Source organism: Haliaeetus leucocephalus, unplaced genomic scaffold (genome assembly GCF_000737465.1).
Source record: "Haliaeetus leucocephalus isolate CR32 unplaced genomic scaffold, Haliaeetus_leucocephalus-4.0 Scaffold848, whole genome shotgun sequence".
NCBI classification, from domain to species: Eukaryota; Metazoa; Chordata; class Aves; order Accipitriformes; family Accipitridae; genus Haliaeetus; species Haliaeetus leucocephalus.
Window position 1 is genome coordinate 2,032,442 of NW_010973284.1, and position 20,890 is coordinate 2,053,331.

At 41.5% G+C, this 20,890-nt stretch overlaps 1 long non-coding RNA gene across 4 annotated transcripts in view; it reads right to left on the bottom strand.

Annotated features, from left to right (window-relative positions):
- Positions 1-20,890, bottom strand: part of LOC104840986 — an 82,165-nt gene that overhangs the window by 10,301 nt on the left and 50,974 nt on the right. For 3 of the 4 annotated variants that reach the window (XR_775315.1, XR_775311.1, XR_775312.1), the window contains 2 exons: positions 17,302-17,366; positions 11,412-11,671 (listed from right to left, as the gene is read on the bottom strand). This is a non-coding gene — a long non-coding RNA (uncharacterized LOC104840986). Of the gene's footprint in view, positions 1-11,411; positions 11,672-17,301; positions 17,367-20,890 lie in introns of those variants that run through there. The other variant, XR_775313.1, reaches the window with a different exon arrangement.

Genomic DNA, 20,890 nt, shown 5'->3' on the forward strand with positions numbered 1-20,890 from the left:
GCCCATAATAATACTTAGAACATACACAGTCTTTTGTAAATATTATCTTATTATACCAAATGTAACAACTTCTATTTGCTATTTATGGGAATGCTCTTTCTCAAGATGCTTCATAGAAGAGAAATGTAAATACCTCTGAAGTGGTAGTTTCTATAGAAACTTATTTTTCCAGTGAATTGTAGAATAAACAGTCTAATTTTCTACTTGGCTTTAAATCTCACAGAAACCTGCAGCATCTTTCCAAAGTGGCAGGTAATAATACTTTGCAACTCTGTAGACATTCACGTCTTTGAAGCTTGCTGTAAATATGAACTACTTATGCCTTCAGGAGTATCCTTAGGTAATATCATTAGTCTCACTAAGAAGGGGAGGTAAAACAGCAGGTAAAAGACTTTATACAGAGTAGAGTAGGGTGTCACTGCCTAACAGCTTGACGTGCACTCACAATTGTATTGCTGGTTCTACAACAGTTCATCTTATCCCAACCTCAGAAACCATCAGTTTCACTCCCATCAAGAAAAGGTCTCTCTCAGTAGTAGCTCTAGAGTGAGGGCTGAATAGAACCCCAAAACAGACAGCAAAAGAAGTAGTGTTTTTCGGAAGCTTAGTTGGTTTTGCCCAATGGATGTGTGAGGAGTCAGCAAGTTCATCTCAGGGTTAGCAGTGCCACTGCACAGCAAAGCAGAGCAAGGAACAACACTGGTCTGGTGCTGGTTTGTCTACAAGAATTCTAGCTTTCAAGAAAGCTAATACCAGGAACCCATTTTTCCTGGCATTGACACAGCCTGAAGAAGCTCCCACGAGAGTGGCCATGAGGAATTTCTGTCCTCCCCTCAGCCTGTTAGGGAACACTGTGCCCATCAGGTTAGTTGAGGAAGGAAACTGAAACTCAGTTGGGCTGAGCAACCACTTCTGATTTTTTTGTTATGACACTCTTTTCCAGGGAACAAGCACAACAACACTTAAAACACAGTGTGAGTGCAGAGCCCCGCTTGCCCATGAACCATGCTTTCCAGTCAGGAACAGAGATGTGTGTCCCCAGACCTCTTCCCACTACCCTGGGGCTGTTTCTGCTCCTTAGGCTGCTATGGAGAGCTGCCTGGGCATCAGGCACTTCATCCCCCAAGGTGTTTAGATGCCAGATATTCATGTGGCTAATTGTGCTGCACATCCCCGTTACCGCCGTCTCCAGCCCCGCACAGATGCTGTACGTTAGTGCTGAGATCAGAACTGTAGGAGTCGGCCCTCCTCCACACACCAGATGGCTCGCTCTTCTGCGTTTGTTTTTAGTGCTTACCTATCTGCTCCTCAACTTCTGAGAGTCATGTGAATTTGAGAAGGGAAAAAAGAAAAGACTTCCCCAACAACTAACAGAAAAAAAAATATTAAGATGTTTCCTTTTCACTTATTATCTCAAAACACAGAGAATATACTCAAGAAGTGTTCTGAACCTTCTCAGAAAGGAGAGAAATCAAGAAATAGGGGCAGTCAGATATGTGGAAAGTTCCTTGGTATCCAAACAGTGTGGACAGCTCGGTCAGTGCTCCCTCTGCTCCAGAGACAGAAGGAGACACACTTCAGACCAGATTGCCCAACATTTTGGCTGGCTTCCAGTTTCACTGCATAATGAAGAGCAGGTATTTTCCACTTTAACCTTGTCCTTCCTAAACCAGCAGTATTTAAAAGATGGTAAATCTCTTTAAATTTAGTAATCAGAGTCTATCCGATTTCACTCTCTCACTTTTAGGAATGGACATGTTTTGATTTTATCTAAACAAAACAGCTTGTACTTCTGCACTACCATTGCAGTAAATAAACATGTAAATATATAAATAAATAGAAACTAGTGGAAGTGAGGCATTTTACCAATGTGTGATATTTCCTCTCTGGACTTTTCCAATCCGGTACAGCAGTACTAAATGTTGTGGTTTATTCTGCAAGTGGAAAGAGATCCAGCTCCTGGGATATAATTATGTCTAAAAAAATTTTCTCAAACTTGATTGCATGAAGAAGCCTTAAAGTGCGACCCATCTGCATTTTCAAGACTTGCAAACAAGAAGGCAAATGGGGAGCGCTCTAAATGAATTTTTAAAAAAGCATCTTAGGAACATCTTGCAAAAGCCTATCTCAGATTTGTGGATATTTGATGTAGACAAGTGTGGTAATGCTTACGTGCTAAAATAAAAGATAGGTCATTTTATCCCTAGAGCCTGGGATCATGTCACGATAGCATTTGTGCTGGTGGCCTTCCATACCACAGAACCCATTCTCCCCATCAGTGGCTTCATCTCCTCCCCTATTTCACCCAGCACTCCCTCTCTAGTAACCCTCACTTAGAATGATAAGCAGGTCAGGAGCAAATCCAGAACATGATGGGGTCAAAACAGCATCTTGTAATCAAGTTGTAGTGAAGGCAAGCAATAGGAGGCAACAGCTCAGTTCACAGCAAAAGAGATATAGCAAAGTATCCATTAAAAACAGGTAGCTCTATAATGAAAACACCCTCAACCAACTCTGCAAGCAGAGCTACTTTCCCCTGATCCTTCCTCTCCTGTTGGAGATCTCTCCCACCTCCTGCTTTGGGCTTCTCAGCTTTACAGTCAGGGCAATCAAAGAGCACGCAGAGGGGTGCTGTGGGCCAGGTGCCACCAGTGGTTCCAGCTTCCTGCAGTGAACTAAAAGGGTGTCCAGCAACTCGCGGAGGTGATGGCAGGGCTAATACCATAGCTGTGGCCTGCATGGATATGGCCAGCAGTGCATCACCTCTTCCAGACAGGGATATCAGTTTTGGAATGAACCAGAAAGACAAGTGTTACCTCAAATAGGCAAGCTGGGTATCCTCATGGAAAAAGTCAGGCGCTTTTTTTTCCCCATCACTGTATTGTCCTCCATTTTCTTCCTACGGCTAGGGCTTGATGAACATCCATTTTCCTTTTCCCCACTGCTAATGTCTGTTGCTCTCACATCGTGGTCCCGCTTAACTACATCCCTATCCCTCCATACCACAGAACCCATTCTCCCCATCAGTGGTTTCATCTCCTCCCCTATTTCTCCCATTACCAGAAGCCCTATCATCTCCTCCTATTCCCAGCCGAGAGTGCTTTGCTCCCCATCTGATTTGAATTCCTCCCTCCTTACGTGGGCGATGAATCATTCAGAGTAATGGCATTTTAAAAACTCTACAGAGAAGGTAGGTAGACTCAAACCTGAGTGGGAGTGCATATAAAGTACAATGTACAATGCTAGTGGGCGCCTTCAACCCCAAGACCAGAAATTCCCAAACTTCCCAGTGCCTAAGGGCTGGATGCTTCCTCCTGAACATAGGTGTTGATGGCAACTACCACAGCCAAAACCAGTGCCATGTTATAGATATGAATATATAACATTTATTTATCATTTATCTTTATTATATCACATCATTAAAATATCATAGATCACGGACGATTCAGAAAGAAGTTAGATTATCTAGAAGAAGAAAATATAAAAATTTTAAAAGTGTGTTTCTCTTCAATTTTAACATTTGGGGGGGGTAGACTTCTTAGCATGAAATGCTTCTATGTCATTAACAGTGCCTTTTCTAAGAAGAACCACTGAAGGTAACGTTTTTCAACTCATGGCTTATCAACTACTGTCTTTTCTGATGAAAGCAGAGTTTCATTCTTGTCTTAGTCCTGCAGAGATTATTTTAGCTCATGCAACACCAACAAAAAACCCTTCTAATTACAGGGTGATTGGAAACAGTGGTCATATATTCTCACTCTAGGCCATGTCTCAGTGACATTTTCAGTCTGAGTCATAATTTGATCCAAGGCAAGAAATAAAATTTTTACTGATGGAAGTTCTGCAGTATTCTTTATCACCTGAGCACACGAAACAGAAAAGCTGCAGTATGAATTTGTCCAGAACTTGATGTGCTTAACAAATAGCATGTTGTTTAATGACTTTATTCAGAACACCTACATGTTTTGTTCCTGTTACTTGTACAGCTCTTACATGTGACAAAGAGACTAATTTTTCAACAGAGGAGGGAGAAGGAGAGGGAACAGCTTATGGACTTTTAAGCATGTCTTTTTTCTGAGAGGCAAATATAATAATAGTAATATGGGGCTCCATACCAGCTATGTCTCAGTGTCTTCTTTTAAACTTGTTTAGCCTATAATTGAAGGATAATTTTTCTTATTGCCAACTCTGCCAGCTCACACTGACATCAGAAAACCCAACAGTGTTCTTTCTGGCTTACGCTTCATCACCAGTAAAGAATTCCGAAAACTAAATTTTCCTCTGTATGCATGAGTAGAATCCTTAAAATTACGGCCTTGGTTATATTTGCGCAATACCCCGTACCCTGCAAAAACTCTGCAGTGCATACGCACCCCACCATTCACTATATCCACTAGTGTGTCCTGCTTTCTGCTCCAGCCATGAAGCTACAGCTCTGCCACCACTGAAGTTCCCCAGCTTGTTAGCTCAACCGTGATTGACGTTTGATGTTCAGAGCTCTCCAGCGCATCCCGAAGAGTCAGCTCTCACGTAGCTGCTTGTGGCTCTGGGATTTCAGTGGATATGACCTATGCCTGCCTGATGTGAGCATCTTTTGCTCAGGGAAAGGTGCATCATGCATCTGCACTGCCATCCAACTTCCATGGGTAAAGAGCTGTTCCAACCACCTTTTATGTGCTTCCTGCCTGACCAGGATGAACAGGGACAGAAATAAGGAACTATAGAGTTAAAACCTCAAGTCTCTAAGGAGCTATTACAGACCTGTGTTCTCTATACACCCCAAAACAGTGCATTATAAACAGCCAGAAAAGAGCTCAGGCTGACATAAAAATCCTACAGTCTGTTACAGGACTGAGAGAAAACTTAGCAGACAGAAGGATGTCGTGTTGCCTTTTTGGAAGAGTCACCTCTTACGCTGAAAAATCTATTTAAAGCCAATAAAACGTCTGTTTTCCTTTGGTCATGCTTTTTCTGTGTCTGATCCTGCCACAGTTCAGATTCCCATGGTGTAATTAAAGAGACCACAAGTGACAGAGAAAACAAAGTATGTGCAAGTGTTACATATAAAAGTATTGAGGATAAAAATTCTTCCAAAAACTAATTTTTGAGCAAACTGACATTGCAGGTTTTTTCACTTGGATTTCAGACAGAGGCTAGCAAAATTTACAGTAACAAACATGTTAATTCTCACTCAAATCAGAGTGACTCAGCACTGCAAGGAAAAGCAAGACTAAATGTTGTGAAGTTTTGACAAACCCAGACAAGGAATGAGCAAGCAGGAGTCCAACTTGGAAGCAGGCACGGAGTTTGTATCTGAGGAAAACTTTGCTGATTATATTTTGGAGAGGGATTGTTACAGGGCAGTCTCACTGCAACGTCAAATCCCACGTGCCAAATAATTCCCTTCTGGGTATAAAACTGGTTGAAGAATTCCAGGAAGCCCTTCCTTACCGAGGAAGCTAATTCAAAGTCCCCAAACACATACCAAAAAAATAACTTTCTTTCCCTGTTTCTCAATCTCAGGCACCTCTTTCTGGCTTCAGGGCGACTCTACCACTATTTTCAGACTTCTCATCTTTCACCCGTATACACTAGACAGCTGGCTCTGCTGAAGTCACCAGCCCAGCCTCTACTTGTCTCCGTCTTGGGGTAACTTGTACTGCTTACAGATACTGTTTCTTGAGAGCAACCCCTTAGATAACCCACACACTCAGATAACCCCTGGTTCCCTTCCTGCATCTCCTGACAGATCTGTCGATTTGTCCAGCTTCTGGAGGAGACACTCTGAAACCAGGAACGGAGGGGTCAGATGAGGGGTATCGGAGATAAGGAAGATGGAGGGGGGAGGCAGGGGGAAAGGGAGGAGGTTACACAGGACCAGAGGCTGGAGCTGAATCATAGTGTAAGATGCTCTGGGGAGAACTTGCAGTGTGGCCTGCAAACCTCTGTGACCAACACAGCTGGCAAATCTCAGTGTGAATCTCTAGTTCCTACACTTCATGTACAATAAGAGAATAAACATTTTTCTTCCTCTGGCTAATTCTTATGCAAATAGAGGCAAGGTCCAGTTATAAGAAGCTGCTCCTCCCCTGTCCAGGTTCGCATCAAGTCTCTGCTTCACAGATACCAAAACGTGAACATGTCACAGCTGGGAAGAAATGCTTCGTTCCAGATCCAGGCTGGAACAACAGACGAAAGCTGGCGTTCGGAGCAGCAGCTGGCATAACCTCAAATCTTCAGGAGAAGCCATCAAGGGACACTAAGACTGATCTCTTCCTCTGCCTATTGCAACATATCTGCTTGGGCTGGGATTCCAGGCAATTCTGGAATGGAATTCAGTTTGCTATACTGACAAACGTCAGCAAGCAGCGTGTGCTTTTGAAGGCTATTACATCTGTGTCCTACTCACGCTCACTCCAGTGGTTCTTGTTTCATATCCTGTTCTGATTGCTCTACATTTATCATGTAAATAAATTTCAAGTACACACAGAGGGAAAAAAATGTTGGTATGCATAAAGATTATAAAATCTGAGAATTTATTAGGGGTTATAATAAAGCTTGGTGTTAAAACTACATACCCACTACACAAATACACAGGGACACTAGGCACCATGGGTTCTATTATTTCAGATGAAAGTTAAGGTGCAAAAATAAGTCATTTGGTTTCCAGCAACCTTCTAACATGCACCTTCAGAGACCTCCTAACTTTCAGAGTCCTTACAAACATCACAAACTGAATGCTAGAGCCAGCAACTCTTACTCATCTCAATAAATTGCACTGATATATAGTAAGTCCTTCAGAGGCAGTGGATCTCTGTGAGACAGGAACAGTAAATGGCAACAGATACATGTGCTGGCTTAATGAATTTGGAGGGTAACCTTTCTCTCAAACAGTCGGAACACATTGCACAACTTTGGAAATGTTGTGTTTCTTACCTGTTGGAAAGAAATGTTTTAATTTCTAATAAACAGACCTTTTTGTATCTGAAGGCCATAGCACTGTGCGGACATTGCTCTGACAGGGCAGACTACCACAGCTCTTTTTGACATCAGAGAGCTCCTAAAGGCTGTGCTGCTATTCTTGAAAGCAGAGATGGGATTACAGGCTTCTGTGGGGCGTCCTCAACTCACATCCACAGAGACCCAACATGCAATTCTCTGCCAACGTGATTTTTCCTACCATCTACTCCTGTGCTGGGCTCTAATCCAGGGAAGTTAAAAAACCCTCCCCCATAACACCCACTCAGCACTACAGTATCTGTTTCCCAATCCTTCTGATAAATGTCCCTGTTACTCTGTTCTAATATTGTCCCAAACAAAACAGTATGCCCCTAAATTAAACAGCAAAGGAGGATAATTCAAACTAAGCATTTACCTGCAAGCAGTTTTCCAACAAAAGGGGTAAAAAGACATCCTAGCCCAAATCCAACAGAGCATCACATCACAGCTACTGTCTCTAGTGCCCGTGATCCTCTAACAATGACCATGCCAGGACATCGAGGGCTACATTCAGCAATCAGACTTGAAATATTTCATGCAATAAAACACCAAGTGCAAGTTGTTCGGCTCTGGTTTTCAGGCTGTAGGTTACAAATGTTTTGGCAAATTTATCTGACTTGCAATCAGTAAATAAGCAAGTCCTAAGACACTTGATGTGGGAACTGTATTTCCCTGATAGAAATACATTCCCATACCATCTCCAAAGGGAGTGTAAGTCTTCAGTAACACAACAGGCCTGCTCCTATAGCCTACTCACATTGTCTCTGAGATCACGTATATCCACCAAGAACTGCAACACACAGTTACTGCTGGTTTTTAGTAAGATCTGAGAACAGACCAAACTCTCTGAGTTACTTGGTTAACGCTATAGCTTACTGTGCTAAGGGCGTGCTCCTATGAGCAATGCTTAAACCTTCTGCCAGCTCTAAAGGTGCAAGAGGTAGAGTATATCCATTTAAAAGACTTGGTACTAGTTCCTGTTTCAAGCTAATCTTCATTCACAAACAGCATTTATTTAGAAGTTGGGCTTTAGGATTCGCATGCATTTCCTCTCAGTCTCTCCGAGACATCTCGAAGATCTTTTTTCTTCCAAATCCCAACATGAGAGGTGCCCTAAAAAAATCTCCTGGATTGTTTAAATACCAACATAAGGATTTTCCCAACTGAGGGAGAGAAAGAGGGAAGTATATACCACATGAAAAAAAGGATTCCTCCTGCATCATCTGTTCTCCTTAGAAACTTAGAGGAGGCTGTTTTGTGTACACAACCACGCTGTCTCTGTTACAGACTTCTTTAAAGTCTGAAGAAAGGGATGTTGCGAAAGGGAACTCCTACAGCGTGCAGCTCATTTCGTCTGCCTTCAGGTCAACCCAGATGGAGGAGATAAGGCTCTCATGGCTCTCTTCAACTTCATCTCTCCCTTTCTGGGAAGGGTTTCATCAATGTCACAGAGAATATGTTCAAGGGTGCTGCATTCTTGAAGCATAAAACCCCTCTTATTTCACTACAGGCACAGCAGACCCAAATAGATCACAGAGAAGGTTATCTGTACCTATTTATATAGCACCTCACAACTCAAACAGGTTGAAGACTGAATATGCAAATAAATGCATCTGAGGAACCAAAGAATGCAGTTTTCTCAATCACCAAAAATGCTCTGCTGTTTTTGATCTTCATTTATGTCTGGCTTTCTATCTCCTAAAAGAAATCTTGAATGGTGCTTATATATATTCAACTATTTTTAATGTACTATAAAGAACAGTGAAGAGTTTGCACTTCCCTGAACATGACCTGAAGGCTTCAAGTTTATTCAGGCAGGAAAGCGCATATCTTTTTAAAGATAAATTATGTGACTACAGAATCAGATATAATTAATATAGTGTGTCCTCATTCTCCAAGGGGGGGGAAAAGAGAGAGATTATCACCATGAAATATCAGCCACAGATTAGATAGAGTATAAAAGAAAAAGATTAAAATGTGGATTGTGGCTCTTGTTCAGATACACATCTTTAGCGGAGTAAATTTCACCTAATAAGTCATTTTTGCTCCATCAACCCACCACTAATCTCTGGTAATGGTGTTCCAGGTTACTGACTGAGTTGAAATACATGGAAAATGAATGCAGCGTGCAGATCCTGGATACCTGTATTTGTGACGCTGTTGACACAGCAGAGGCTCGGTGTGCTCCTGCTGCAGCCATGTTTCCTGTTTCTATAAACATGCTCTGTTTGAGAAGGGGCTACTATGGGCACACATGTGTGGTTTATAGCTAGTTCTGTGCCAACATAAATCAAGCCCAAATGCCATCTCGGTGACATAATGTAAGACTTATGCTTAAGGGAGTCCACATACATAAGTAAGTGGGTTCCAAAGTAATTAATTTGAGGAGTCCACTTACATTTCAATCTCACAACCAGACAGACTGCCTCGTGGTTCCCTTGGCTTTTTAGCGTCAGACTCCCCAAATTTCACTCTTCCATTTCCTTCACTTCCTCACCTTTCAGGGTCAGAGCTTAACACCGCAAAGGGAAATGAAACAGAGAAAAACAAAACAAAACAAGCTGCGAAGCAGATTAAAGCCACATTTGACATTCAGAGGTACATGGTTCCTTTTTCAGCTACAGGTATGAAGTAGTAATAATTCCGTGTCCACAGCTCACAGTATAAACATGGTCTGAAAAAAATGGAAGTTTTCTAAATGCATCCTCACTCAAAAAATGTCATGGCTTTTAAAATGTATTCTATTTAATGTTCAAGTCAGCTGAACTCAAAACTGCTTCTTTTTGCTTAGAAATGGTCTGGGAAGTAGACAGAAACCCTCTTACACTTCCCTCAATTCTTGGTGCTCTAAATGCACCATCGCTGAGGGGAAGGTGTTTGCAGAGCAAGCCACAGAAATGTGTACTTCTGCTTGTTAGAGAGGATGGATTGGCCTGCTCCGCTCTGTCTGACAGATGTCTTCTCCGGAGTGGGACCGAGACAATTGCCATCAACCTGTGGCTCTTGCAGAATTCCTGCTCTGACTGTGCCGTTAAGCAACACCTCGTACACCAGTCTGCTCAGCAAAACTAACTTGCTAAAGTCAGGGTCCAATTCCTTTCCCAGGAAAATCAGAAAATTAACTCTTACTACCTTCTGCGGAGGCTGGACCAAACACAAGTGAAGAGACATGCAATTAGTCACGGGACAAAATGGCCCATCCAGATTCAAGAGGTGAGATGTTTTATGGGAGGTAATTAGCTTTTGCTTACCCAACTTATATACGCTGCCCTGAGTCAGTGGGCATGAGGCCATTTAGCAATTCATGGGATCAATCTTAAACTAAGGATTCCCATGTTTTCAAAGCAGAGAAAGCTGGAACTGTTTCACACAGCCAACACAAAGGTTATTAGCTTGGTCCCACATTTTTCCCTATAATATGCTCACATCTCATGAGGAAGTCAGAGGGATTACAGCATATTTTTGCAGATCCTAGTCTATTCTTAAACTGCAGTGTTTGCATATTTGTTTGCTCAATACTAGCACAGAACCTGGTTCTATCAGACAGACTGCTTCAGCCTTCATGCTTTTTAAAGAAGAGAGGACGGTGTTAATACGGACATTTCCAATGAGATCTCCTCTGGTTCATTCTAAATGTTCAACCTCATTTTCAGAAAGGATGTCAGCTTTGCTTCTGATTTAGCCTGATGAATGTGCAGCAAGTGCCAGGGCTGCCTGAATATTTTATGCATGTATTTCTATAGAGGTCATCATTCTAGCATGATTGATATATAATGAAGGAATATGAGAAGCCAGTAAGAGAGGTCAGACTTCATGGACTTGGTGAGAAAGGCCCAGAAAAAGAACATGAAAGCTAGTAACAGAGTATAAGAAAGCATGGCAATGACTAACCTTTCCTGGTGAATAAGTGTTTACATAGCTAAACTTTTACTAAACGACTAACCAGGCAGAAATGAAAGACCCTCACTTCCAAGTTGATTATTGCATCTCTTCTTCTTTTTCATTTTGGGACCTAGAAAATCAAATTTCAGAAAATGGTGCCGTGCTTTTGAAAACCCTAATACAATTTGCTGAACACCAGTGGCTTTTTCTACAACAGCTTAAACAGACATACAACACTTCCATGATTTTGAAGATCTGAGGGAGGAACTAGATTTTTCTTTTTTTGGTTACACTTGGAATTCTTCTTCTGTGCTTGCCTTGTGTCTGAAGACATGTAAACAGAGGAGAAAAAACATGGCTAAAGGAGTTATTCAACAAAATAAAAAAGTGCATGTGTACACTCATATGGAAACAAAGAAAACATGCAGAGAGTTAAATTTCTTATAAGAATCTCCTTTATTTTAGAAGAGAAAATGTAATGATTGTATGATTTTAATGTTTATGTAAAGATAATGAACAGATAGAATAACTGAACAAAGCCATTAAACAAGACTAAACTTCCCAGATACAATTTAATTTAATTAATGCTCATATATGGCCCTCTTCCTCATGTCAGAAGACATTCAGTCTTCAGAAAAATCAAAATAAATGTTCAGAATTTAAAGGGCAGACTGTAGCTCAGAGGTGAAACGAAAGTAGCTTTTGAACAAGTCATCCCAAATTTAGAACAGAACTCTTCTCCTGCTGCAAGGCAAATGGACGATTCTTCCAACCCGGAGACAAAAGTGTCCTGAAAGAAAACGCACTTGCAGTAATCAGCCACACTGAACACAGTAACAAATGAGATGAGAGTGGAAGAGTTAAAATGGACGTGCAAGTAGGAAAGAAATGCAGCATAGACTTGAGGCTTGTCTAAATTCTTTTAGTTTTTAGGAAAATAAATGTCTTCCATCACATCCTGTCTCGTGCTTTCATGATCATTTTGCAATTTCCAAATTTTTACCAGCTAAAAAGAGAACAACACTCTACTTTGCCTGTGATGGTAGGATACCCTGTGCTGATGAGATGATAATCCTACACCAGATTAGAGAGCTCTCTGGTCCTTCTTGTATCTGTGGTTGTAAACACTAAGAAAAATTTAACAAAAAAAGCAAAAGGAAGTTTGCAATAGGCAGCAACGGGCAAATCTGCCCACAAGAAGTTTATTTCTTCTCACTAAAAGTCAAAGCCTGATTTGCACCGTGAAGTAATTCCTGTGCCTTGCACAACTCTTAATTATTTTCAATCCTTGCTGTAGTCACTGTAAGTGTCCTCATAAACTGGATAAATGCACCTTTTCCAGGGTTCTGAATTCTTCCTGGTGATGTTTTGTGGCAATTAATTTCTTTTAAGTTCCAGATACCTTCAAAGATGCCTTAATCAACAGCACATTCTGGCCTCACCACAGAGCTCCTGAAATTTGTATGCATTAAGTCCAGGCAAGCCGCTCTGAAACTGCAGACAGCTGCCCACAAGAGGGGCAAAAATGCAAGAATTTCCCATGCTCTCCCCGCTAGCTGGTAAGCTCCCTGACCCAGCAACCTGCCCACCAGCTCCTGCCACGGATCTGGGCAGAGGAGGTTTAAATCCAGCCACTTACTCTTCCTTACCCTGCTCCAAGGAGCTGCACCCACCAGACACCAATCCCGGGAGATGTGCTGTGGAAGCCCACCTTCCCGCTGGTCCTGGGAACCAGGTTCTGGCTGCAGAGAATTCCTTCAGCAAAGAGTGAGGGACAAAGTAAGTGGGAACAGAGGTAGCAGGGACGCTCCCTGCAGCCTCCGCTACTCCCAGAAGATGTGCTTTTGGGGAGAAGGGGTAGGGAGCCTGAATTAGTGGTTTTGATGTTGGGGGAAGAGGTGGAATGAGTCTTAACAGAATGTGGGAGGGCATGGGAAAGAAACCCAGAGAACTGCTGATATAGATCCTTAGGTCAGTATAATCAGCAAAGGATCATGCAATAAGCCAGGAGTGAAATCATGGCTTGAGCAATGATTTTGTGCCACCAATAAAATCCTGTGGGGAGTAGTCACTGAAAGGGTAGGCTTAGCCTGGGTTTTTCATATTTAGGAGCACAGGCAGCTAAAGAGCTGAGGGGAAATGATTTATGAGGACAGAGCTAAATGCTTATTGCTAGGTTAAACAACAAGTAAAGGCAGACATAACAGCCTACAAATACCCATAGGAGTAAAAGTCAGGGAGTGTGAGGAATTGTTTTGAACAGCAAGATAAATTTCCTAAGACTGAGGTGCAGTGGCTTGTGATACACTTGCCCAAACAGCTGAAGTTTTGTCAGTCACGACTAGCCTGGGCAAAGCACAAGCAAATGAAAGGCAAGGAAAAATTCTGTGTTGCTGGACAGGTGAAAGAGATTATTCAAATCTTTTGTGTTCACATGAGCTCCACTTCTTTATCACTGGAGAAGCTATCTGCAATGTTCAGCAAAGTATATAGGAGTTGGAGACAGCATTCTGGAGATATACTGCAACCACTTTTCCCATTACGATTTTTGCGATAGCAGCAATTACAAACCTTATTTCATCAAGACAGTTTCAGGTTGATTGTATAAATGAAGAAGTCACATAGCTGCTATTGCAAAGGAATAAGCACACGAGATCACTCATAGCTAGAAAGACTATCTGCCACAGCAGTTTCCCTACAATTAACATCAAATTTATCCTGCGCAGAGGATGAATGTTAAAATTGTACCCTATCTCATGGCCCCTTAAGCCCCTGAAATAGCTCTTGAACGGACTTGAACTTTGTTCTGTGCTGAGCACCTGCATGAGGGGTGAGATCCAGCCCAAGGTCATGTTTCAGGGAGGTAAAGATTTCAGTAAGAGGCCTGGGGAATGTACCTCATGTTCCACATGGGGGGAAAAGAGCTGCTTGGGCTGCACTGAGCAGGAATGCAAGGGAAAGGGAAGGAATGCGAGGTAAAAAACAACCAAACAAAAAGGACCTTTGAACTTTGTTTCACAGCATGGCATTGCAAGTGTGGCAGGGTCAGGAATAAGAGGCTACAACTAGCAAGGTAAGAAGGGAGAATGCGATTGCCTCTGAATACCTCAGATTGCAAAATTATCGCCTAATTAAAGGAAATAAACACAGGTAAAGGGGAGAAAGGAGCTTCTACATAGTCTTGAATAGTGGTAAGGGGGAGGGGAAAGGAAAACTGAACTAAAGCAAATGCACAGCCACAGGAAACAAATGTAACCTCCAGATAACTTCTGTCTCCCTCTTTTCTGGCAGATGTCTCGTTCCCAGTCCCTGTGGATTGGTTTGTGCAGTGAGGAGGATAAAGCAAACAGTTTCCTTACTTCTTCCTGCCCTGATTGAGACACTGGATCACTAATGTGGAGTGTTGCTTAACTCAGGGGCGGCAGGAACCTAATTCTCACTTAGCCCTGACTCCTGAAAAACAATCCCAATGCTGGTGTCCAGTGACAAGAAAGAAGAGGCTAACTGTTCCTTGGCCCCTGCATGGAGGAAGAAGGTAAATTCCCCGTGAATACCCTCAAAACTATACAAGACTACATTTTTATCAGAATGAAAAAATGAGAGGTGGAAAAAAAAATAGGAGCCGTGCATGACTCCTCTGGTGAAGAAGGGACTTAGAGAAACCAGGAAAGCTGGGAGCGGGGTGTTTTGGCTGAGTATCATTAGGCTGGTCAGTTGATGGCTATGTGGTTTCAACACACGCACAGAACAAAACACATTGCTAAAGTGTCATAAAGAGAAGAGATGGATTTCAGAACTATCATCAAAAAACAAACTGTAATTTGTCTCCCATCTTAAGCCTAGGAAAGAGTTGACCATCCTAGGTGAAATTCCACTCAATGTCATAACAACATTTCAAAGCATTTTGGAGATTTAGGAGTTGATTAATGAGAAATGCAGGTACAAAAAATCAAAGAAGCCGAGGAACTGTTTTTGTCAAAGGTTTACAAGTGGCAGGAAAAAAAAGTTTTGAGGAAGAAAGGCCTTGTAATTAAATCCTTAACTTGAGATTCAGGTTATTCTTCTCACCTTAGTTTAATGCCTAAAACACATTCACAACAAGAGGTGCCTTATATATTTGTAAACACTGTGTTGCTTAAAGGTACGATACAATATACAATTTCATAAGCCATGGCATGTTGTCAGCAGGCTACAGTGGGAATGCAGTAGTGTCATTCCTATGGTAAATATATCTAAGAAAATTCAGGTAGTGTCATGGTACACAAGATCGTGTCAGGGAGAGATTTTAAGTCTATTGTGGCTGTTTCTGTGTTGAGGAAGGAAAGTGTTTTCCACCTTCCAGACTTGTTTAGGGCTTTTTCTCCGCAAGATTTTTTAGAAAAATCTTGAGCAGGAAGCTAAAACAATTACGTGAACAGAGCCATACAGACTGTAAACTTTGACTTTCCCAAAGAAGCATTTTCTGTCATACAATAGCTTGCAATGAGCGAGGTACCTTCTGCCCTTTACTTTTGTTTCATTAGTTTTGTGGTTTATAACAACACTTCACACTAAAAACTGGGGTAGGACACAAAAAGAAGAAAACAATCCTTACTGTGAATCTTTACTTTTGTCTGGAATCCTTTTCTGGATGTTTATGGCATCCTATAAAGTTGCTGAAACATGCCTGCTGTATTTTTAATTGTCATTTTAAATGCCAAAACCCAGAAGTCTTGCTTATATTGTATGCGAACACAGTGTCTGCTTATGTTCAAACCCTCAGGCACTTTAAATAACTCTACTGTACACAGAGAACGTTGTTCATTTTGTTTTTACAATTTTTGCCTGTGTAGAAGGAGCTCTAATGTCTTGAGAACATAAATGTATGTTCATAACCAAGGAGCAAGATCACAGCTGGAATCTACCTGAGCCTTGGATCATATTTCAGCAGTGGCATGAAGCGAAAAAGCAGCTTATTTCTCTGTTTAATTTACAAGAGCTACAACTGGAACAACACATACTAGACTTACTGACGTAACGCACAGGTGAGTGCGTGTTACAGGTCCACCTCTGTGTCTGATCCACAGGGAATATCAGACTGTTTCGGCCAGACTTAAGAGCCATTACCACTGTAGCCCTAGAGGAACCTGGCCCTAACCCTGGTTTGTTAGTAAAGGTGGCAGCTGCCATAACAGACTTCTGTGTAGGCTACAAACCTGGGGCATAAAATGGGGGTCTTTTTATTGATTCCAGTGAGTTTTGTACCAAGCCTCCATTGTTCTGTGTTAAAGAATAAACCATTACAGAGAATTCATAAGCGAATTTGCTTTTTTCTTTGAAGGATTAAACAGGAGCAGATCGTAATCTCCTTTAAATGCATCCATTATTCATCAGTATTCAATAAGTTTTATTATGGGCTTAAAAACAACAGCATATATATCTTTATACTCAATTCCAATCCGCTCCTTACATGTGTTCTGAAATTCAGATTTTATGTTTAGATGTGATCGATCATTAAAGTCACAGGGTAATACGTGTTCCCTGAGTAAAGACACAGACAAGTATCTGGCCAATGTTCATTTTTCACATTAGTTTACTGTAAATAATCTTACATGCAATTTTGCCATTTCCTTTCTGTAGGAATCTCTGCAAGTAGGTTAGCATACTGTGGCTTGCAGAAAGCTGACACATAGTATTTATGAACAGAGAGAAAGTAAATTAATTTCCATGTTTGATTCAACATTGGAGAAAGGCTTTTTGCAGTATTTATTCACCCACAGTAGTAAGGGAAGGTACAGTCCCTCCTCTAGTCTGGCCATGTTACCAGACAAAGAAAATTCTGCTGAGTTAGGACTACAGATAAGGGGTCTAAGAAAGACACACTTCATTTCTGAGTGTGCATGCCATACAGCCAGTCCTCTAATAGCTGTCATCATTTGTAACATGTGCAACACAGGAACAGGTGGAGAAATGAAGCCATGCACGTAAGGTAACACCCTTTTCTTAAGCAACCACCATTTTTGCAATGACATGTACAAGGGTCATTTGGGGTTTTCCTTCCCTTGAAGTCTGGGTTTCCTGAGAGGAAGGAGAGCTGAAATACAGGAACAAGTGGCTGCACACCATTTCCAGCAGCGTAGTAGACCTTACTCATTGACACAGGTTTAGGAGCTACATCTGAATCTCCAAACTTCCTGATGTTCTCCCTTTGAAAGGAGGGGAGACAGGGAAGGAGATGGGTGGAGAAGGTGAAGAGGTGGTTCTGTCCATTTAAAGGCCTTGCAAACACAGCAAAACTTCTCCCATACCCTTAATCTACCAGGAAAAGTAGGTTGTGATACAAGTGGGAAATACAAGGATATGTTTCAACAAATAAAATGCGCTGGACTTGCATCAAACTTCTGCTTAAAAAGCTGTTTATAATAAACAACGATTACTTACAGTATCATTGCAAGATCATTAGAAGGCTCAGAGATCGAAGAGCACCTGGTTCATCTGGTTGAGACCTGGAAAACACAGTGTCACATATCAGCAAACACCAGCAATCAACTGGCGTTTTTTATGAGGGCTGTTAGAACAGGAGGAAATGTTCAAACCCAGACTGCTGGGCCACTCTGTGACCTAATACTGGCCAGAGAGAAGAAAATCTGCCATTCACTAGATCACCACTGATAAAAGAGAAAAACTTCAATTCACTAGATAAGAACATCAGTTTGTCTGGGCTGTATTGCAGATCACTTTTAAGCCTCCAAAAGGGTTAATGGGACCCTAGAGATAATAAATACATTATGCAGCTGTGTAGGTGCTAGGAAGACGAATATAGGTTGATTTTTACAAACTTAACCTATGCAGAGTGAGTCATAATTTGCACCTTGCGTCATTCAATAAATGGGTCTTTTGAAAGTCAACCCACTGTGAATGGGCTGCTAGCTCTCAAAAAGCAAGAACCCTGCTCTCCTGCCCACAGGCTGCCTAGCTGTAGGATCAAAAAACTGTTCTCCCTACATTACAATGGGATGGCAATAATAGGATCCAAACAAACAACTACATGCTTGTGGGTTTGCTGCCTCTCTCTTAAAAGGTCAAAAGGTTTTGACTGAAACAAGTTTTTATTTAATGAAAGATTAATTCTTAATCATAAATGTGTGTTCATCTTATTGCCACTTCTGCTGTGCCTTGTAACATTGTTTCTTTATTCAGTTATGCCTCACATCAACTTTTTAATAAATACCTTCATTAGGAAAACCTTGAAAGTTTGGATAAATAACATTTGCTTTTGTGCATTTCAACCGTAAGCTTCTGTGTGAAGGAAATTTTGCTATTTTGTAGTCACCCAGGGGGAAGAAAAGCAAGTAGAGAGGAGGTCTACATGCTCACAGGGATCTCAGCACTGAGGAGAAAGAATAATCATCTTTTGTTGAATACGAAAATAACGAAAAACAAAGTAAACAATACCCTTTTGTTCTGAACAAGAAAGGCAGGGCTTTAATAGTCTTTAAACGAGATAGAAAATTTCCATCCAAATGGAACCATGGAGTAGGTAGACACATTACAACGTTTTGGAGTTCAGTGATTAGATTTAATACTGTGCCAAACAGTGATTAGTTGATGAAGGCCGTTCATAAACAGAATAGAAACAAGAGAAATGTGGCTCCAGTATAGCATTGGGCCTCCAGTGCTTTCTACTTTAATAACAGGGTCAAATGAAAAAAAGTTTAATTTTATTTATTTCCCTAAGGAAACTCAGTGCAATTGTAAACAAAGGCTGACTGGTATGTATTACTAAGACTTTAGCATTCAGGGTCAGATCCAAGAAAAGGGCTTAGGTACCAACTGAAGTGCAGAAATTTATCCTTTTCTTCAGCATTTTTCCAGCTTGCTAACTCAATCCCCCCACTCAGAGTACTGGTACATGTGAATCCCATTACGAGACACTGAATTCTCCTAACTCCCTGTGCAGGCAAAGTACCATCCTAATTAAGGCTTCTGAATCCCAGTCTCAGAGCTGGGTGCCTATGTCCTTTATGGATCTTTGCCTTAGTGCATTAAAATCCCCTGTTGAGCCCAATGCTCCACATTGTCCTTAACACCGTACATACGTGACTAATGATCCAGGAGAACAGGAGCATAAATCCTTTTTAACTTATATGTGGTCTGTCCTAAGCCTATCCAACCCAGGCAGCAAGCATGTGGTGTGCAGAGAAGTCAGCAGTAATACATGAGCCCCATGCATACAGATAGATCAGGTCGACTTCAGCGAATAGTCACTGGTTTTGCAGAGGACATGCAAGATCGTCCCCTGGTTTTACCAAATGAAAAATTACCCCCTGAAATCTGAGAAGTGACCTTTCAAGGAAATCAGATTTTCACTTCAGTTTCTGCTAAATGAACTGCTCCAACCCATCCCGGTATCTTAAGTATCAGTATCTGAAGTCTCACATAATATAAGACTCACATAAGTCTCACGAAATACAAGCAAAATTAAACTGATATATATGTGCAGTAGAAGACATGACAGTTCTCTTTTATTCCTTTTCTATCATCACCTATTCCTACAGTCCAAGCAAAGGCCATCATCATTTTAATTTGAAAGAAGCCCTCTTACTCTAAAATCTGTTTTGGACTAGATCTGTTCTTAGCTGCCTTAGCATGAACCTGCTGTCTTCTCATGGACTTTCTCTAGCTATATTCTGATGTAAGCAAGATCAGAATCTTATTTTGGTGATAAATTGCAGGGTTATGTTAAAGGTCAACATTGGTGCAGGCCACAGATTTTAGTGAAATCTCATCTATTTATGGGGAAAAGAATTTACACTTACAAATTATCATAATAGCCACATGAGTCTTTTAAAAGATGATAACTTGTAGATAATGTTTCAAGCACTTTGCCTAAAATTTTAAAGCCATCCATTAATTAACAATAATTAATCACCAAGCATGTTACGTGTGCTAAGGTAGCTGCAGATTTCATAACAAGAAAAAAAAGTCGAAGAAGAACTAACTTGGAGTCTCTATTTAACACTTCAAATGAATGGTTTTGTAAAGCTGCTATCGGAATCCTCCGTCACAGGCAACTTCCTGACTGCCAGAGGGCCTGGGAGCTTTTCTCATCAGTGGGAGAACCAAGTGATTTGCACCTTAAGACCAATTTCAGACTTGCTCTTTGCGTATGGTTTGTGTTCCAGGTGGTGGTAAGAGGTAAATCCTAGGGGCTTTCTCCACAACGATCAAATGCCAAGAAGTGGAGCAGTTTACTGGAACAGCAGCAGCTTCTAATGTCTTTGCAATGACAGTTTTAACTAGAAAGGTACAATATTTGATATTCTGTGAAGCTGAGCTAGACCTTTTTGGCAGAGTCCGTCTGCCTACCAAGGGTGGGGTAGGTATTTACTATCTATATAATGACTTCCTACTGCAAGTGGGTCAAGTAATTCAAATAACTAGCCAAAACTGCCTTTGGTGGAGTCTGGTGGAAGTCTAGCCTGTAAGTAAATACGTCCCTCTGCTACAGAGTGCACATCCTCCGTCACATCACATGATGTCTCAGCCGTTTCCTGGTACTGCCACTCCAACAAATACTTCACTTTATCTCCCTCCGATTGTAACATCGGCAGTTTCACCACCGAGGTTGCCATTGCAGCACTTTCTGGTGTCAATGGCCTGCTGTGAACTGAAAAAATACCTACTGAAAAAAACAGTCCAGCACTTGAATGATACCAGAGACTCCTTCTTTCTCTGCCTTTGCTGTAGCACACCGGGCAATCATCCAGTTTGTCTGTTCTGCTTGTCCAGCTCCAAACCAAATGTTTCAGAATCCAGCCTGCACAAATAATCAGGTTTTAAACAAAAACTGCAGCAGAAGATCAGCTTGCTGCATGTGATCAGTGTGCTGCATGGCTTTCCCTCAACCTGAGCCTGGATGCCTTATGTTCAAACACAGGGATTGTGTTCGTTCTGGCATTCGGAGTGGGGTGAAAGGTATTGTGTGTGTGTGGTGGGGTGGTAAATCCCAAACTTGGCAAGATTTCAG